This window comes from Anser anser (genome assembly GCF_964211835.1).
Source record: "Anser anser genome assembly, contig: HAP1_SCAFFOLD_278, whole genome shotgun sequence".
Taxonomy (NCBI): Eukaryota; Metazoa; Chordata; class Aves; order Anseriformes; family Anatidae; genus Anser; species Anser anser.
Window position 1 is genome coordinate 29,983 of NW_028153680.1, and position 21,368 is coordinate 51,350.

At 46.1% G+C, this 21,368-nt stretch overlaps 1 pseudogene across 1 annotated transcript; it reads right to left on the minus strand.

The window, feature by feature from the left end:
* Positions 1-14,020: 14,020 nt before the first annotated feature.
* LOC310891654 (zinc finger CCCH domain-containing protein 11A-like) lies at positions 14,021-20,086 on the minus strand (annotated as a pseudogene). The gene is made up of 11 exons: positions 20,033-20,086; positions 19,686-19,805; positions 18,780-18,903; positions 18,132-18,335; positions 17,485-17,604; positions 16,896-16,976; positions 16,369-16,479; positions 15,568-15,630; positions 15,214-15,309; positions 14,938-15,003; positions 14,021-14,424 (listed from the first exon to the last, which is right to left on the minus strand). The product of its transcript is annotated as a zinc finger CCCH domain-containing protein 11A-like (transcript).
* Between the last annotated feature and the right edge of the window lie 1,282 nt (positions 20,087-21,368).

The window sequence follows — 21,368 nt, forward strand, 5'->3', positions numbered from 1 at the left end:
GAACGCAGTATGACGCATTAAATAGCACGTTCCAGTCACTGTGGGTCTTCGAGTTCACCTACCTGGACAACCTCAGCAAAGTTATCGATCTTCAAAGACTTCCAGTTAACTTCTCCTGGAGGCCGAACCAACACTGAATCCGTGAATTAATGATAAAGGGGTAGGAAGAATTTGCCTCCTCACTTTGCCAAGGGAGCCTCTCATCCACAATTCAAACATAGGATGTGCTTTTAAACAGCTTATAACTAATGGAGGAAGCAAGTCCATCTGAACACTCTCTCAGACTGGAGACAGCCAGGGTTAGTTAGCTCTTCAAAAAATAAAAACCAAAAAAAAAAACACCACAAAACAAAACAAAAACAAAAAAACCCAGTGCATTTAGAGATGAACTCGTGATTCAAAGTGGCTGCAAAAATGAGGCTCCATCTTCCACAGCCAGAAAATTTGACTTTTTTTTTTTTTTTTTAATTCAAAATTCAGTATGTTCCAATCTCTGGTCTTCAAGATTTCTTCACCTATTAAGAAAACACTAAAACCTTTCCCCGTCTTTATTACCTGTACAGCAAAAAACACACCAGTGCACAGAAATACACAAATGTGCATACGCATACACACATATGTGTTTAGACACACACACGAGGAGTGAGTGATAGAAAGTTAGCGAGAGCGACAGTGGAAATCAGAAGTTTTGCCTTTTTGACACAGAGAGCGCGTAAAAACTCTCTCATTTTGAGGGAACTAGAAAAAAATGGAGGATCTACCAAATATTTTGATGAGTATGCCTTCGAGGCCAATGCTTTATACCATGAGTGATCTGGGGGCCAGCACACAAATATGCATACATATGTATCACACAGTATCACGGATTTCTAGGTTGGAAGAGACCTCAAGATCATCGAGTCCAACCTCCGACCTAACACTAAGTACTCCACTAAACCATATCGCTAAGCTCTACATCTAAACGTCTTTTAAAGACCTCCAGGGATGGTGACTCCACCACCTCCCTGGGCAGCCCGTTCCAATGCTTAATAACCCTTTCGGTAAAGAAGTACTTCCTAACATCCAACCTAAAACTCCCCTGTCGCAACTTTCGCCCATTCCCCCTCGTCCTGTCACCAGGCACGTAGGAGAACAGACCAACCCCCACCTCTTTACAGCCTCCTTTAAGGTAACTGTAGAGAGCGATAAGGTCGCCCCTGAGCCTCCTCTTCTCCAGGCTGAACAAGCCCAGCTCCCTCAGCCGCTCCTCGTAAGACTTGTTCTCCAGACCCCTCACCAGCTTGGTCGCCCTTCTCTGGACTCGCTCGAGCACGTCCATGTCCTTCCTGTAGCGAGGGGCCCAAAACTGAACACAGTACTCAAGGTGCGGCCTCACCAGAGCCGAGTACAGGGGCACAATCACTTCCCTAGACCTGCTGGCCACACTGCTTCTTATACAGGCCAGGATGCTGTTGGCCTTCTTGGCCACCTGGGCACACTGCTGGCTCATATTCAGCCGACTGTCAACCAACACTCCCAGGTCCTTCTCGGCCAGGCAGCTTTCCAGCCACTCATCTCCCAGCCTGTAGCTCTGCTTGGGGTTGTTGCGCCCCAGGTGCAGGACCCGGCACTTGGCCTTGTTGATCTTCATACAGTTGACCTCAGCCCATCGCTCCAGCCTATCCAGATCAAATATGTACATGCATACAGGATAAACATATCTATACACACAAGCGTGCACAGTATATGTCGTATGGTATCCATATGGAGAACAACTCGTAGCCCTGATCAGACACGTAGAGTTGCAATCAATTAACAGCAGCAAGACAGCAGATCAAGGATACAGCAAGCTTTGAGAGGCAGGGCAATGCTCACTTTGCCAGTGGCATGGCTGCATGATACCAAGAATTTTGAATTAGTTTGATTTTTTGGAAGCAATTTGTTTTCTTTCTGCGCTGTAGCAAATACCACAGGTTTGCCATCACGTGCTGTTCCCTAATCCATATATCCATCATCATCCATTGCTGCAAGATCATGAAAGGTTAGAAAAGATGACTTAGGTCCAATTTAACAGCCAATGATTTTTCAATGACCAGAGCTGCAACAGATTTTATTTAGCCACAAGCAGGTTTTTTTTTTCTGATGTGAAGTCAGATATTTTGATTTTTTTTTTAAGACACTAAATGTCATAAAACCTGCAACCAGACCAGATAAAGTTCAAATTAGAGTGATTCTGAAGCCTTTCATTAAAATGCTGCACATTTCTGTGCAAATTATTTCTGACTCTTCTGGACAAAAGCGGATGAAATAGTTCTTACAAATTAATAATAAAAGGTTGGAACCTTTTACTCACACAAACACTAGTGAATTTTCCAGGAAGTATTATTTTGGCAGGGAATTTTCCCAAATCTAAAGTAAAGAGGGGAAAAGTTGGGTTCCCGTATTAGTTGTTGGTTTTGACTGCTTGACAAAGGGAATAAAAACAGTAGTTAAGTGCAAGGTTTCCTTCTCTTCTTTAGTATTGAGAGGAATCGTCACTTCTGACCTTTAGCACCTTCAGAAACACACTTAGTGCCATGCAGATTCCTCTGCATCTACTTCTAAAAATTACTGGTGCTCCTTAGCATGGAAGTTGGACTTGAAATCTTTCCCAGACTGAGCTCTTTTGAATGCCCAAGGAGCTCATCATTTTGCTTGTTGCCTTCCATTTTCCTGAACAGACCCAGAACGCTGTTCAGGATATGAATGAATGGATCTGGTCTAAGGAATGGGAAGAAAGCAAAAACCAAGGATACCTCACAGCCCTAAATGCCATAAAAAGCAGTCTCATTTTAAAAAAGATCTCCAAAGCTTTTTTTTTTTTTTTTTCTCCTTGTTGTGACCCTGCTTTTTAATCACCCAGCATCAGCCTTGCTGCAAAACAGTCTCCGCTGATTTACCTGCTTGTTAAAGCACCCCACAGGCTGCAAGTGTTGTGTGCTAGGTGTCAAATTATATTTAACGGTGCATAGGTAAACCATTCATCTTCCCATGGTCAAAGCACAGAAGAGCCTCCTGCTAACACAGCTCATCCTTGCTGTAACTGCTTTTAAACCTATTTGTTGGTAAGAAAAGAGCTCAGTACACCACCTTCACAGGGCAAAAATTCACATGGAAGAGCAGAAAAACCCAGAAGTGCTTCCTGAACTTCACGTTACCAACAGCACCATCGGATTTAGATCCTTGCCTGGCATCCAGGATGCACGGCCTGCAAGCACTGCTGCGATGTGGAAGTGCCAAGGCAGGTTTTTGGCCTGCCCTAAAACACTTTTTTTTTTTTTTCTTTTACAAACAATACAAAGAGTGTGCCAGGTATGCTGTAATGCCCGTGTGCCAGGTCAATAGAGGATATCCAAACAACAGAGGCGCTTCTCCTAATTTCTGGCGTGAAAACACTTTCACAGCATTCTTTTCACGAAGAAACCCCTCTCTATCTTCTCCAATGCTCCAGGACCTGCTGCAGCTGCAGCGGCTGCGCTGGTACCAGCCGCATCTTTGACAAATCTTTTCAACGGTTCTGCTTTACCTCGGCACAGTTGAGGTCACTCCTCTTCCTCTTCCAGCTGAGGAAGCAGCTTGCGGGCTCTGCCACACGGTCGGTGCAGAAGCGAAAGCTGGGAACACAGCAGTCAAACTCTCACTGCTAACGAAGCCACCAGGGCAGAGGGCTGACACAGACCCGCCAGAGGCGAACCGTACCCGCTCTCCCTCCCGGCTGCGAGGCTCGCCACAGCAGCCCCGACCCGAAGCGCTCACAATGCTTTGCTTGGTGATGTCACCGATGAGTCAGAGTCCCCAGATGAGCATCTGCCTTGCCACTCTTTAATGTTGGTGTTGTTTTTTGGTTGGTTGCTTGCTTGCTTTTGAAACTTATGTAGGTTATGGTAAACCTTCAGGTAAACCACAGATCAATGGGGAAGAAGTCCCACACGAGGGAAGGCCGTGCATTTCTTCCAGGCAATGGCGCATTCTTTAGCATGCTGCATTCGACAAAGAAGCTCTCTCCATTTTGCGCAGTGGCAACAGGCACGACTGCAACACACGCACGTGTAGGCAGCACCTGCAGGTCCCAAACCGTTAACCAATTTTTAGATAGCACCAATTTTTTATGTAGTTGCTTTCCCTTCATCCATAACCCCTTTTTTCCTTTCTTTATATCGGGTGGCTCTCCTCCATTGTTCTGTCATTTTACTCCCCAGTGTCTGAGCAGGCACTGGGAATCGTTTCCAGAGGAAGGGTACTGCTGAAGCTACAACATTTACTCTCAGGGAAAAGAGAGTATGTGAAAGAATACATACTTCCTTTCTTTTTCCTGTTGTTTTTTTTTTTAAATCTCTGAAATCAACGCTGCGGCCTGGCAGCAAATAACTATGGGAGTAATGATGATTCCTCATCCTCACTGTAACGTTGTAGTTAATGTCATAAAGAAGCAATTTCCCCAGGCAGTGGCCATTTGAGATGGGAAGGGGCAGTAAGAGGAAGTTTTCCTTAGACTAGCTCTTCCCCCAGAACACCTCGCCATCCAGCAACAAATTCAATTCACCTGCTCCGCCTGATCAGTCAAACGCGCGTCCGACTCCAGCACACGTCACAGCGGTGGTTCTGACGTGGTTTGAGAATCACCTATCCGCAGAATATCTCGGGTTTGTACACTCAAATAACGCAGTCTTTTCCAAATAAGGCCCAGAGCTCACACTCCGAGTGCAGCCTAACAGCACCAGAGGGCCGGTAGGCTAAACATTCCCATCCTGGCAACAGGACTGACCCGGGCAACAGTAAGCATCCCTTCTGCACTTTCGTCGTGAACATCAACATAAGGAAACAGAGACCTCCTCGATCCAAGTTTGAAGAAACAAACACAAAGGTCACCCAAGCGGGTTGTTTTCAGCAAACTAACGGAGAAATTAAGGTGACAACCGCGTGCATCCAGAGTTAGTCAGATCCCGAAGGCAGTTCCTTTGGGAAACGCAGGAGCAGCGCGCCAGATGACGGCTACCTTACAGCGCACCCCTCAGAGGCACTGCTACGAAAGGAAGGCAGAAGGTTGGAACTCAAAATAACTCGCAAGGCGCCCGTTAAGGGGGAAGCTTTAATTTCCTGAGCAGAACCTCCCCCCTGAAGGCAGCCCAGGGACTCTTTGCTTCCCTAGGGAGACGGCAGGGACGGGGCAGGGCGGTGGGATGGAGGGACACAGGGCCAGATGGACGGCCAGACGGCCGGATGGATGGACAGACGGACGGCCAGACGGCCCAAAAGGCCTGAGCAAGGGCTGAGGAGCGGGAGGGAAGGGCAGGGCGAGGGGAAGGGGAAGGGCGGCCCTGGGCCTGACAGGGCACCTTGGGCCTAACCCCGGGCAGCAGCTCCCCATCTCACAGGGCCCACGGGGGGCTGCCTGTAACAGGAGATGCGGGCAGGTAAATTTTACAAGCACTGCATCACAAATACCCTGCAACACCTGAACTATTCACTGGGACAGCCTCCTTCCTCACCTCCTGAAAGCTCCAGCTGGCAAACCAAGGACAAAATGAAAGGCAGATGTGGAGGACCTCGTAAGATACTGTTTTGTTCCCTACGTGCCCACTGCTGGTGACACGTAATGCCTCCTGTTCCCAAACGACATCGGCACGTTACATCTTTACTACATGCTGAAAGGAACTCAGCAACTTGAACACAACTTAGAATTACCCATCCCGGCAGCAGGCTGTCCAGCTGAAGCTGCTTTAGCCAATCAAGTGTGTCACGCTGCCCCTCAAAGGTTTCTTCCTGGGAACGTCTGCTGTGACACTCCTGACGTATTACTTCTCGGAATGGCAGAACTGCGCTGGGTAGGCCCCACAGCAAGACTCGTATTTCTGTCCTTCCCTTTCAGGAAAGGATCTCCCACCTTGAATTTATTAATTTTCATGATGATGATACACAAATTGAAGTTTTGAAAAACTGAATGCTGATTAACAGATTTCTAGCACAGCCTGTGCATCAAAATTCATTTCTCTCCATTTAGGTAATCTTAGTTTCTGAGTTACAGTTACAGTCAAAATTTTTCTTCTTCGATTTTTTTCTTTTTCTTTTTTTTTTTTTTTTTTTTTGTGATCAGAAAAACGAGGGGACTGGCTGTCCCAAGTCAGCCGGGGAACTTCTCTTTGGTCGATGCATCAAGCAACTCAGCTCTCTTGGGGAAACTTAAATAGAAAAGACAGATCTCCAAACGGATAAAAAAAATAAATCAAATGATAAAAACCCAACCGACACATCTGATACCCCAGCTTATTGAACAGCACAAGGGTTTAATCTACAGGCTCTGTCCAAAGCAGCAAGAAGTGACAGATTTAATCCAAACCAGTTGCCCGCTCTCACTCTCTGATCTGGAGACGTTATTGGACAAGCATGCATAGCAGTAACACTTGTAAACACTGGGTTACTGCACCACAGCCCCAAATCCCTCACGGGCCCACTAAGATACTTTTACTGACTGATCCACAATAAACACTCCCAAAAAGATTCTCAACAAGCTAAACCCTGTTTAGAAAGAATCTGAGGAACCTGTCACTGCAGCAACAAAGGGCTGCAATTGTATGCAAAATCTCCAACACCCTCCTTAGCACCCTGCTAGCTCAAGGACTGTGTGGGGCTTCCGTGCCCTGAACGAGTCCACCCTGGCCACATAACGCAGATGTAATGGTCAAGAAAGCACATAGCGTTATCGAAACTTATCAGATCCACAGCAAAAGGAAAAGCCCACGCTTCTATATTTCTCCTCCTTCTCCATTCACAGAAGGAAGAGACTGAAAACAGGCAGATTTGTGGTTTACATTTACAGTTAATGTGAAAAATGGCTATTTGTGAAATACATCACGTATTGTTTCAAGCTACAAACAACTCGCTCCCACAAAGGAAAGACTTTTGACCTCAGCATGCAACCCCAGTTACAAATAACTTCCTATCTACCAGTGGGCCGCGTTCCCCTGGCACTCAGTCACTCCGCAGCACGGCAGCCACCTTTGTTCTAAGGATGGCAAATTCTACTTAGAAACGCTCTGTAGAAGAGTGATGTTGTCCCCTTTTAACACGATCCAGCCTGCAGCAAAGAGAAGGGAAAGAGGGGATTAGAGAGAGCCCAGAACCTGAGAATAATCTCGTGTTTTCAGAAAGTGTTTTGTGTGGTTGAGCAGGGTTTTGCCCATCATGCAGAGTGCAGGCCGCCTGGTATTACACGTTTCAAAGACCAGAACTGGTCTCAGGCAGGGACAGATTCTCCTTCATCCAGCAAAATCAGCAGCTCAAAAATCATCAGGGACAGAGATGTAGCCAGGAATTGCTCACTGAACTTCAACAGCAAGGCTCGTCACACGGTTGGTACGTCTCAGTGCTGCTACCTAGAAGGCTCACCCGGGCAGGTTTCAGACCGCGCGTCACTCGGGTTGCACAGACACACGACACACCCAGCTGTTTCCTTGATTTTGCCTTGGAGTGAATCTCCTCTGCGTCGTCCAGCGCCAAATTCACGTACTCGTCAAAGCCCTAGAAATCGGCAACAGTGGCAATTAGTTCAGCAACAACACGAACCATCGTCAGCTGTGCTGACCCAGGCTGGACAACGAAGACTAATTGTTAGAGAAGCACGATTTCTTTTTTCCCTTGGGCTAGTTTTTCTTGACAAGAAAAAATAGGATTGTGAATGAGGGAAAACAAACTAACGATGTAACGTGGGGTCGTGCTGACACTCACGATGATGCAGCCTTCTATCCGCACGTTCACTTGCTCAGCCACACCTGGATCCTCGAGCTCTGCAGAACGAAGGAGGAGAGTAAATTGGAACACAAACACCGCGAGCAGTTTTGTTCTCTCTCGTGTGTTCAGAAATACCCGCTAACCATAGCCGCTAGAGCTCCCAAAAACTCCAAGGAGCAACTCTCAGGGGCAGTTTCAATTAACAGTCTGACATTTTAGAGTCTTATATGACTGAGTGAATACTACACGTTTGCTGAAGGACACGTTTCCAGTCACAAGGGAACACTCCTGCACGCCCGGCTGCACGATCCCACTCCCGTTAACACGAGGGGGAAACGCCGGGCTGCGCAGCAGCTCCTTGTACCCACCACCACGCCGCACAGCTCTCCATTCCCCACAAACCTGCCCCGAGCAACGGGTGGGAGCCGAAAACTCAGCGAGGGAGATCCCCGGACCCTCCCCGCTCCCCCCACCCCCTCCAAATCCCCATCCCCATCCCCTCCCCGTCCTCTCCCCCCGCTACTCACGCTCTGCAGGTAGCGGAAGATGAGGTTCTGGGGCACTGCGTGAAGGGCTCAGCACGGGGACAAGAGCTCCAGGCCCGGGACAAGGCCTCAAGACAAGGCCTCAAACCCTGCAACGAGGCCCCAGGGCCCCGGGACAAGGCCTCAAGGTCCGGGCCGAGACCCCTGAGGCCCGGGCCGCCCCCCACCCGCTCCCCCGTCGCTCCCCGGCCGCAGGAAGGCTACGATGGGCTGCACCATCACCGTCTGCACCTTCTGGTCCTGCCCGCGGTACGCCATGGCTGCCGCCGCCTCGCTGCTCCCGCCGCCCCTGCTGGGCCGCCTCCGGAAGCCCCTGAGGCCGGGCGGGAGCGCACAAGGGACGCTGGGATGCTGGAAGAGCGTGGGGGGCCGCTCTAGCAGGCCGGGAGGACCGCGTCTCTATGGTCGCAGGCAGGAGTCCCTGCGCCAGCTTTATTGGTGAGCAGCGAGGCTGGGGGGGGGAGGGGGGCAAGACAGCCTTAAATAAAATACAAATATAAAAAGTGTTATAAATGGCTGTTATAAATCCAAATAGGATTACAATCAAAGTTTACAATTTATTAAACGAATAGAGGCAAGCAAGCAGCGCTGGGTGCGCCGGGAGTCTCTGCTCCCCCAGGACGCACACCTGTTACGTAAGGCGGCTGGTTTTGATGCTCCCAGGCTAATACATATTCATTACTACTTCGAGAAGAGGCAGGGTTATTAGAATTGGTTTCCGGAATCTGAAACCCCTCCCAGGGGCGCCTGCGTACCAGTCTCTGGTGGTCTCTCGGGGCTTGCTCGGGCTGAATGCTGGTTGTCTTCCTCCCAGGCTTTTGTCCTTCAATTGTCCTTCATCTCCCCCTTCCTCCTCGTTTGGGAGCCTCTGCGCCGGATTTCAGAAACTCTAGCAACATCCCCTGCAGTAGTCAGCACTTTTCCCTAAAAACCCCTTTGTTCTCTTATCACCTAGACCCGGGCCTCGATGTTAACCCTTCAAATCCCTTAGTGACACGAATTGCTGGACCATTCCTTACAAAAGGAAGGATAAAATATGTAGAGGAGCAATGGCACACGCGAAAGCCCAGCGCCGCGGGCACAGGCAGCGAAGGTTGACGGCAGAACAGTGCTCGGTTTGAACACGGAGAGGGAAAGCGAGGGGAAGGTGGCCGAAGCCGGCCGCAGTCTCTGAGCTCTCCTCCTCCTGATTGTTTTCTCTCAAAGACATTTCTGTCTGTGTGCGGGCACCCGGAGCCGGCAGAAGTCCCCGTGAAGTCCTTCGGCAGGACGGAGGGCTGCGTGGGCTCCAGTGAGAGAGGGAGTTAGGAGAATCTTATCAAGTAGAGATAGAGCGCTGACGGCATTAAACTAGGATGCTACTTAGTGTCTTTGCTAACTATGGTGCATTGTGCCAATTAACTAAAGCAAGAAGCCTTGGGCCCCTTACCCAGGTCAGTCTCCTAATAAGAGAGCGAGCCTATCTTAAGAAACTGGGAGAAACTGGTCCTGCAGGTGGACAAGAGCCAAGGAGCAACTGAGTCTGTGCAAAGACAAGAGGTCAACTAGCGGTGACGAGGAAGAGTCATCAATCTTCATGCCCACGACCTCCCGTGCTGCCCAGCGCTGAATAAACATACCTACTTTACAATCTCACTGATTGTGGAGTCCGTTTTCCGCAAGTCGCCAGCAGCAGTTTCTTCCGCAGAGGTTTTCCCAGAGCCGCTTCAAAGCTTCCCTCGCGGAGCTGGGGCGTCGCAGGGGGTCATCAAAGCACGCACGTACACACACACACACACACACACACACACACACAGGCGTTGTTGTCCAAACAGAAAGTATTTACAACAAATTCGACAAGCGGTTTTTCTCTGCCAGCAGCAAATGCCTGAGGGCCCCTACAGCTTCACAAATCATAGCACAAAGAGCCTAAAGTTCCTCTAAAATTTAGGGAAATAATTCAAAATAGATCTGCTAGGGGAAAACGATCACTGGCGGCAGGGTACACAATACACCCGAGCCTCAGCTCTCCTCCGCAGAGTCAGTGCCCACGCCCAAGTGCGACGCTGATGGCACCCGAACATTTGCTGTAGCAGGCAGCAGAGCCAGCAGCTCAGGGGAGCAATTTTAAAAACCAGGAGGCACTTAAACCAACCCTTAATTGACCCAGTTACTGCAGGAGAGTCCCGACTACTCGCCCTGGAGTCCTACTGTCACCAGCAAAAAGCACCAACCAAAGCTTGGGGGAACTTTGGTACAGCACAAGAGAAGGGAGTGGGGGTAGCGTAGCCGTATCGCAGAGCTGCTGCTTTTCACACCATTTTATCATCCCTGATAATTGAAAGTAAGGCCGGGTGGGCTGACCCCACCACCACCACTCCTGGCAGCATGTTTGGTCCACAACGCTAGAATAATTATTCTGCTCCCTCCCGCCCCTACAGCTTCATCATCTGAAAAGATTACAGTCAAAACAATGGCATACACAAATAAAAGTCAAGAGTTGACATAGTAACTCCGGGATTTGGGTATCAACTGTCCGAGAAATCAGAACACCCAGGCTTCACAATGTGCCCAACATCGAGCTGTGCCAAGGGGGGGCGGAAGGAAGAAGCTTTCCGTTTAAGCCTTCAGAGCATCGCTCCATCACTACGTCAATTCACAGCCACCACAGCGTGCCGATGGACATCTTTCTGTGCCAAAAGAAACAAGTGCTTTGTCCTCTTGATATCAAAGGTAGCCACCTATAGTTACGGAACCATGCACAAGACCTTAACTCTGACCAGCAGGGAAACTTAGGACAACTGAGTGCAGATCCTGCCAATTTCTACCAGTTCCAACTGTGCTTTAAGTCTCATTGCAAAGCCTCAGTTAGAAAAAGGATCACCTCGGGGTATCCAACAAGAAGAAGAGTTGTTTTTTTTTTGTTTTTTTTTTTTTTTTTTAATATACCATAGGACTATGCAGTTCAATCATCAATCATCTTGGAAAGCTCAAGGAGGAGGTCATCCTCATCCTTCCCTGGGTCCAAGTCGAGCTCGGCTTCCAGTATGCCGTCTGAGAGTTCCCAAAGTAGCGTCTCTAAATCCTCGTCTACAGATACGGGCGCGTTGCCTGTGGAACTCAGCCGGCGTGTCCTTGCTTCTTCTAGCTGGGAAGAAGCTGAAGTCGAGCTTGAGAACTCCATTGGCTCCACAGATTCTGCCTGGCTTCCAAGATGTGCTTCAGGTCTTGGCAGAGCAAGGAAGAGAACAATCAGTATATGCCATTTCTTAACGGGAAATCCCTTTTCTGCAAACCGGCTCTTAAAACCGTAGCCAACCCCTCCTGCACTTCAGTCTTACCCAGGGATTGTTATTCAATTAACCCAGGGCGACATTTAGAGCCCAATATATTAGCAGGTACATTTTTCAGTTTGGGGGTTTCTCTGTGAAGCCAGAGCACCTGGAGTCTAGCAAAGATGGTTCAATTGTTGTAGCAAGAGGCACTTTGCCACCTTGCTTAATTTTCCTGTAAAAATGTTAAGAAGTCTCCATCTGCAAATATCTGTTTGCTAAGTTAGTCATTTTTCCCACGGCACACTCAGCAGAGTTTGCTCCCCACTACAGGAAGCTGATCTGCAGCCATCACTTCCCTCTGCTCTCCCTGCACTCTTGTCACCTTGTATGTTTGTTCGGGTGGCATTCTTGAGGACCAAAAGGCAGAGGACACTACTCATCATTTATCACCTCACGAGGAAGTAGGAGAACTTCACCTCATCCTCATTTAGGTATTCAGACAGAGCAAGAAGTCACTGGAAAGCTGTACCGACTTGCAGCATTTAAAGAAAGTAAGTCTAATTAAGCATTCCTGCTAGCTGCTAGAAAGTCATTTCACGTGACTTATTCCTCTGATGGATTTGGGCTTTAATTATCTCAGAACCCTCCTTTTTTCCCCACGTGTGACAGAACTTATGTTTCACTGGGGATATACACCGATTGAGAAAAAGAACAAGTTGTGGTCATCACCTGTTTTGGGGATTTTCTTCAAGTCTGGTGGCTGGGACGTGCTCCAGCGTGGCTGGAACAGCCTAGAAAGCAGCAAAACAGCGTTTAGGACTCATGGGTAAAAGATTCCTTACTAGCTTTTTCCTCCATGCTGCTTCTCCTCTGGCATTGCGGAGCCTTAGCCAAAATACAAAACCAAGGTGCTCCTGAAGAAAGTTAATATTCACTTGGAGGTTACTAATGATCTTGTGTCTTTTAAGAACACAGCATTAATGGACAAAATCCTCCACACCAGAGAAATCACAGAATCACAGAGGACTAAGTAAATAGTGCCATTAATCTAATAAATATGGAAGGGTACTACAAGAATTCTGTAGGCAGCTACTGGATTTAAAAGGAAACAGAAAGCCTGTAGAACTTTTGAGTTTTCCATCTTTTCTCCTAGAGGAGGGTGTAAATTTTACAAGGGATCCATTTCTGCATTAGCCCCTGTCCTTACCATAGCTGCTTTTTTGGCTGGAGGTCCCATTGTGTCAGCGTCAGAGGCAGTCCGTGGCTTCACAGCTGCTACAGCAGAGGGAAAACTGCCAGGTGCCTTACGTTTCAGTGCCTTCTTCTTGGGGGAAGCGACTTTCCCATCCCAAGGCTTCGCAAACATGTTAAAGTTGGCTAGAGTAAAAGGAAGAGAGAACTGATACAGTCTTGCTCTGCCTCATGAAAAATCCACGTTCTCTTCCTCATTTCCACGGCCCGTCTACACAGTTAACTGTATTTGGCCAGCAGAATTACACTGCCATTGCCTGGATTCTCAGCAATATCTTCCACATAGTAAACTCCGTCTACCAACAATCCATACAAAGGAACAAAGGAACTGAATAGCTACAGTAAATCATAATCCAGGACGAGGGAAACTCAGACACAGAGCGATCCCAAGTGCAAGCAATACTCTAAGACGTTGTATGAAGTCTAGTAAGATTCACAAATGTTGACAGCTTTTGTATTTAAAGTCTTGCTCCCTCTAGGAAAGGAAAAGCAGCAGGTATAGTAAGACAAGAGAGTGTATGCAACTGTTGTACCAGCTTCCTCTCCCCTGCAGTGATGTCCCACAAAATCTATTAAGTTGTTCTACAAAATCCAAATTTGTAGAGTCATATTCTAGTCTCCCATTCCTGACCTAACGTCTGGCTGGCAGGAGAAGAAACGAAAGAAAGCTGGGTACTTGTTTTCTTTGTGTGTTTATTTCCTCGTGTCCCATGAGACAGAGAGAAAGGCTACAATGTGCAGTGCATGCAGCCTTTAAGCCCTCCTTATCTCCCTCACACAATCTCATTTTACAAAGTTGATATAATCTTAACAACGAGGCCTTTGATCCTCTGTCATTTTTGACAGAAACTGGCCCCCCACATTAAGACGCTGAAGCATGCTTTACAAACACATACACGTGTCAAGTTAAGCAACACATGCCAAAGAGGAAGGTGAACTTGAACTCAACGCAGGGAGGACTTCATACCATAAACAGATGGCAGAAAAAAACAGAATACCAAAATTAGACTAAAAAGCCCCTCAATGTGTTAATTTTCTAGTGGGAAATACAGAATACCATCACGTAATTAACGAAAACAGACATGGTTGCATGTTCTGGCCCTTCTTTGCCTTTGAACTTTGCAGCCTTAAACTCTTTTATCCTCTGCATTGAAGGAAAAAGCAAAGCAGATCCTGAGCAAACGGAACTTGCTCAATATGGGAAGCACCTCACCGGGGCAGGTATTAAAGCATCTTATTACCTGATAGCTTTGTGTTCCATAACGATTTCTGCCCGGCTGGGGCAGGTCCAGGTTGTGCTGGGGGAGCTGGCACATTTTCTCCACTCTGCTGCATCCGCAGAGCTTTCTCGCGCTTTATTTCTTCCAGGGTTTTAACACGCACTTCTCCTTCTGGCTTGGCTTTACCTGCCGGCTCCTTCGACTGCACTTTGCTGGGCCCGGAAAGAGTGAGCACGCTCTGCTTCTTGGGCTCACCCTCAATTTTTGCCCCTGCGCTGGGATCTTTGGTTTTACCATGCCATTCAGCCTGGGCTTTGGCTTGACATTCTCGTCTCTGAAGAGCTCTCTCACGACGGATTTCCTCCAGTGTTTTCACATGGACCTCTCCCTTTGGCTTAGCAGCCTTCCCTGTCATCATCAAGAAATGAGAAGCGCCAACATTTAAAGAGAGTCCAACAATAGTTTAAGTCTCCAAAATTTGTCACAGTACTAAGGAAAACTAAGCCTGAGCGTTCCCAATAACGCATCTTAGGACAATAGCCTAACATTCTCCTCCTCCTCTGAGCCACTTGTTGTATTTTGAAGACCAGCCCTATCCAGAGAGAGTTGCTACACAGAAATGCTAGTTTACTTGATTACTTTTTCAGACTGCATTTCAAATTCCTGCTCCCGGCAGTGGCTCTATTCTAATTGTATATGATGGTTCACAGAAGCAGCTTAAAACCTTGACAAGGCACAAGCGGAAAATAAACACACACCTAGAGCCAGATTTCTGATAGTGGCTGTCAGAAGAGCTTCAGCACTCGAGCAAGAGGAATCAGTTCTTTGTTTTCATTTGAATTCCTTTTTAGGGCTGTATGAAAACGGTCTAAGTTCACGGAAAGGAAGAAGGAGAAAGTATATTTAATAGCCAGTTGTTACCTTTCGCAGTACTAGTCCGTTGAGAAGGTAATCCTAGCCTCTCCTTCACAGACTTGGGAACTTGAACTGCAAAACAGAAAAAGACCAAATTAGGGAGGCTGCATAAACGTCAACTTTGTGTTCACATTCAAAAACAAGGCAGGAAAGGTAACTTTGAATCCCGGTGATTAAGACCTCAGCCAACATGCAAAAAGAAACATCGCAGGAAAAGGACAAACAGAAAGCCTAACTACAAAACCCGTGAATCACATCCAGATGCCTGTTTAGTAGCTGTACCTCTCTTTGGTGCTTTGTCAGCATTTCCCGGAACCTCCACCTTCTTCCCCAGCCTTTCAGCAAGGCTGCGCTTCACCGGAAGGGCGCTTACATCAGCTTCAGACAGAGAAAACAAGGAATATTTTAAGAACATTTCTTTGCAGGAAGATTTGAGAACAGTCAACCACAAGCTTCTATTTTTCAAGCATATTTTCATAAAATTGCCTTTCAGCTGCTAAATGGTTTTTTTGCCATTTCTGCAGTCAACACAGATCTCCACTGCAACGCATTTTCCTCTCATACGTCAAAAATACTCTTCAATGCAGTCATATAGAGAAGGCGGCACCTAAATAACAGCTCATAAAAAGTTCTTACCCACGGAGGCTTTCCGTTTTCCTTGTTTCTCAGCAAGATCTAGTCGAACCACAGGTTCCTCCCCTAAAACAAAAGTAAAATTTTTCTATTTCATAGAAACCAGTAGCCAATAGAAATAGTATACTGTTAGCCCATGTCCAAAAAAAACCCAGCAAGGCACTGTTTTGACAGCTAAACCACACAAACTCATATTTCAACTATAATTAACTTAGAAAAAGTATCCATAGTCTCAGTGTTTGCCTCAAATTCCAGCTGAATGTAGTCGAGAATGAATCTGAGTCTGCTTGACAGCTATACTTTGTGCAGAACAGAGCTGCATAAGCAAGCAGAATATTATTAGGTACAAATGCTGAGAAATATTCCTTTCTAAGGTGAATGTCTATGAGTAGAAGTACTTCTTCACTTCTTTCCCTTTCAAAGGAATTTGCACAACTCTAAACAATATAATTTATACACAGACTCCTATCGCACTACTGTCCACACGTGCCACTGTCAGCCTCTTTAAAGCTTCAGAAATTGCTTCTTACATAGCACTGTCCTCTAGAGCTCTTTCTTCTCGTTACTCTCCTGTTTTTCAGTTATCCCCCTATTTGCATACTGACACATTTTTTTCTTTCTCCTGCTACTGCACTTAACCTGAGCACCAAAGCTTTCCAGTACAACCAGGGACTTTCAGCATAAAAGCATGTTTTGAACAGAAGGCGGCAGCACCAGGAGGCTAACAGGGGTGAATTGCCTTCCTTCTTGCTTAACCTTCCAGTTTAGGAGTAATGAAATCAAAACAAAAGCATGAATTATTACCTTCCTCTGTAGACAGTGTCACAGTTCTCACCACTGTCCGGACATTTTCCTTTTCCGGAGCAGGAAAAATCATAGAATCGACGGGAGGAAGAGAAGATCTTGAAGGACCTTCTGCTCAGAGCAAGCAAAACATAAGGAAGTTTACCAAACAGAAAAAACTATCACGAAGAACAAAAAACTTTAATTATTCATTACTGTCAAACATACAGTGACCAGAGCATGCAAATAAGAGAGGTGACTAGTTTGCCTCTGGTTGCCCTTGGAATTCCCATCTAGAATACCAGCTGGCTGAGAATCAGGTTGCTCGATGCCCCCAGCTAAACATGGAAGTCTATCCCTCAAGCAGCTCCCAGCCACCATCACCTGCCATTCTGAAGCCAATCAAATTTCACTTCTTTGGCAAAATAGTTGGATTCACCAAAGCATAGCCAGCTACCCGGTATTACTGGAAGAGGTTTTTTTTGAAAGAAAAATCATCACACAGGATGAAGGTGAACCGGGTAAGGAAGCAGGGAATATTAACTCACCACCGTGTCTCTTAGTTTTTTCCTTCATTTTCTGCAATTTGATTTCTTCAAGTGTTTTTATTCCAAAATTCAGACCGTCCTCTGAAAACAGAAAACAGTTAATGAGACTAAGGCTTAGAGGCACTCACTGAGGACCACAGATCCTCAGGCTTCTTAGTGCTCAGGAACTTTCAGAAGTATTTAGAATAAAGCCTGTCAACACTCCTCACAAGTGAAACAACCATAGAATCAATGGCATTTTGCCCCTCCTTTCACCCTTCAGGGTAAAAACTGTAGTTTTAATTTTAATCCATTTACGTGATATTAGATCCCTCTATCGTTAGATATGGCTTTCAACAGTGGTTGCCAGGCTGCACGTGCAGCCATTTAAACTCCATGCTGTGACCCTGTTTTGTTCTCCAAAAGGAAAGAAAAGCAGTTCAACTTTCTGACCCAATGGGCACATGATGGTATCAGGGAGAAATGAGATCATGGAAATAACCGAGTCCATTCAGCACCCCTACATTCTGTTGTGTTTTTACGCCACATTGCTTTTGAGTTAATTGTCAAGTTATCCTGCCGATTTATCCTACTACAGGTGCTGGAATACCTTGTTTAGCAGTAGTAGCACTGGCTTTCCGAGTGGAAATCATCCGTAATCCATTTTGGCCTTCCTCAGCTGGTTGCTGGACGGGAGTTTTAGTTTCTTCTCCTTCCGCAGAAAGCTGGTCTGAAGGGGAAAAATCTATTCAGTTATGCATAGGCCAGATTGTTCGTGATTATGTAGCTCATGCAATGACACTTCAGTCCATGGTTCCTATAAAAAAGTTGGGTTTTTTTTGTTTTTTTTTTTTTTTTTAATACAGCTACACTGACCTGATGAACTCGTAAGTAGACTACCCTAGGACAAAACATCTAGGACTCTAGATTCTCTCTGCAGCTTTAACTACTACACAACATATTACTCTTCAGACAAAAAAAAAGGAATTTCCTTCCTAGTTTCACATAGAGCTTTACACAACAGACCAGCTAAAGCCAAGAGTGGTTCTAAGCTTTCCTCCAACATTTCAGGTTCTGTCCACTGACTGCCAGACAAAGCCACCAGTGACCTGAGCGGACTGCCTGCCCTATCGCTAGTCAGACCTCAGGTCATCTGTGATTTATACATTCATTTACAGCACAAATTCCTTCCAAGAACCAAAGACTTACACAATCATTTACAGCACAAATTCCTTCCAGGAACCAAACCATGCTCACCATCATCATCTTCATCATCATCTGCAGCATTGATTACAACTGGAGGGTGTGTAGGGCTTGGGACATTTTCCGAGTTTTCCACTTTCATCACCCGCCTTAGCTATGGAGAGGGATTGGACTGGACAGAAAGTTTGTTTTGCTGCAGTGACATCTGAGCCACTTTCAAATCATCGTCCGCGGACTCAGGCGGACTTGGCAGTGTAGCTAGAGGAAGAGGAGGATCATCAGTAATATGGCAGTTTAAAACTTTGACCACAATGCACGAAGATGGTAGCTAAGGCAGATAACCTGCACAGGCAATGAATGCAGCATCTCCTTTTGCCCATCCCGCCACTGTTTACACCGTGAACAATGACTTGCCTTCAAACAACAACACATCTCCCTGCCACCCAGCAGAAGACGAAACAACAGAAAGCAAACTGCAAGGCAAATATCACACAAAGCAGAGAGAAGCTGAGCATGAAAGCAGAAAACAAATACCAGCAGTACAGCAGCAGTACACTCGGTTTAGCTGACCACCTAGGACTGCAGACCTTTTCCTGCACTCACAAATGAACGGTTACCTGATGTCTCCTACACTATTGGCACCCACTAAGTAATATGCAAAATTAATTCTTCAATACTTAAAGAAAAAGGACCTAAACTCACTCTTGCTTGGTGGTAAGAAGACGCCATCGATGTAACGTCCCTTTGCGTGATGAAAAGCACAGTTGGCTTTCTGACAGCCTACTGGCTGCTTCTCCCAGTAGCAGGGAATCTCAGCGCGCTTTTTCTGAAGACAGAAAGAAAGACAAGCTCGTGATAACATGCACCTAAGGTTTGCAAAGAGATGCACAGTTCCAGGTCACGACAGCGATAGGGCTGTCACAATACAGTGCTGAAACATCATTCCAAAGGTCAGTTTATCACGGAAGTATAGTATTTCCGGGCATATTCACAAAGTTTGCAGAAGCTGTAACCACTATGCACGTTTAGCCTTGTCATCATTCAGTTTGAGAAGACAGGCACTCTCAGACATCAGTTTAGGGTGGGTTAAACTAATACACCCAGGATTATACTAGGATTATTCAGAGGGAAAAAGAACATCTTAAATTGCCTACGTTAACTCTATCCAGAACTACTTCTCGGAGACTTCGTTCTTCTGCACCTTTAACTTTCCCCACTGCTTCCTAGCCCAGGCAGCTAGAACAGCATTATCTGAAGGACTCCGGGACACAAGAGACCTGATAGATCATTATCAAGCCTGCTCTCAGGAGGCTAGTACAGCCTGTTTATTACCCCCCTGCTCCAGCAGGTTTTAGCAGTCTAGTTAGCGGTTATTCTGCATCTGTTGAGAAAATACTGTCGGCGTCTAATAAAAGAAAATCTTGCTAAGACATACCTAAGGCATTGATTTTATTTCCCTCTCCTTCCTCCCACCCCCTCCCCTGCTAACAGAAACCAGTGTAATTCCAAAGCAAAGGACTCTGTCCTGCAAAAGCACAATCAGCACACCTACAGCACTGAAAAATGCTTTTGTTGATTTATTTTGAGAACACATCTTTAGGCACTCACATCGATTTCCATGTGTCTGAATCGGCAGACATTCCTGAAACAACGACCCTCCTGCCACAGCGTGCAGACTGTCTCGTTCCCCAGAGCAGCTTCACAGTGGCGGAAGGAACAGTTGTCTCCCTGTAACCAAAAGGAAACCAACAAGGAAAATATAGTACAGCCTCAAAAACGTCCATGCTACTGCCTCAGGTTGCTACGATTGAATTCAGAATCTATCTGGTTATCACGTTAACCAAAGACCAGTGTGCCTCCTCCTCCTACTCTACCCCTTCCTGAAAAAAAAGAAAAAAAAAAAAAACAACAACAAAAAAACAAAGCAAAGCAAAGCAAAAGAAACCCAGCCATACCTTGGTACAGGTAGAATAGAAATAGAAGTAGCAATCGTCTCCTTGTTTAGACATGCCGACAAGTTCTGATAACAAGCTCGGGTTCTCTCCACAGGGACTTCCTCTGCTCTTGGAGAGAGCTGTCTTCACCCTTGCTTGGGCTGAAAGTCTTCCACTGGCTTGTGATCAGTGAAATCTTCTTTTTAAAAGTAACCCTAAACAAAGTACCAACAAGTGAAAAATAATGAGTAACAAGCATTTTTCCAGCTTTCTTCTGTTCATCAAATTAGTCTCTTGAGGAGAGCAATGCCTTGAAATCAGCTGTTACGGGAACTAACACAATATTAAACTAAAGTTCTGTAAAGCTGCCAGGAGCTTTGTCAGCAAGTGTTCTCTTCCACGTCCTCAATAATATGCCTTGGAGCACATCCGGAAGCCTGAAAAGGGAGTCACTTCTTCAAAAACCACCTGATCATACATGCAAGGCAATGATCAACTATGGCTACGAGTAACTTCTACAGAACGCAGTATGACGCATTAAATAGCACGTTCCAGTCACTGTGGGTCTTCGAGTTCACCTACCTGGACAACCTCAGCAAAGTTATCGATCTTCAAAGACTTCCAGTTAACTTCTCCTGGAGGCCGAACCAACACTGAATCCGTGAATTAATGATAAAGGGGTAGGAAGAATTTGCCTCCTCACTTTGCCAAGGGAGCCTCTCATCCACAATTCAAACATAGGATGTGCTTTTAAACAGCTTATAACTAATGGAGGAAGCAAGTCCATCTGAACACTCTCTCAGACTGGAGACAGCCAGGGTTAGTTAGCTCTTCAAAAAATAAAAACCAAAAAAAAAAACACCACAAAACAAAACAAAAACAAAAAAACCCAGTGCATTTAGAGATGAACTCGTGATTCAAAGTGGCTGCAAAAATGAGGCTCCATCTTCCACAGCCAGAAAATTTGACTTTTTTTTTTTTTTTTTAATTCAAAATTCAGTATGTTCCAATCTCTGGTCTTCAAGATTTCTTCACCTATTAAGAAAACACTAAAACCTTTCCCCGTCTTTATTACCTGTACAGCAAAAAACACACCAGTGCACAGAAATACACAAATGTGCATACGCATACACACATATGTGTTTAGACACACACACGAGGAGTGAGTGATAGAAAGTTAGCGAGAGCGACAGTGGAAATCAGAAGTTTTGCCTTTTTGACACAGAGAGCGCGTAAAAACTCTCTCATTTTGAGGGAACTAGAAAAAAATGGAGGATCTACCAAATATTTTGATGAGTATGCCTTCGAGGCCAATGCTTTATACCATGAGTGATCTGGGGGCCAGCACACAAATATG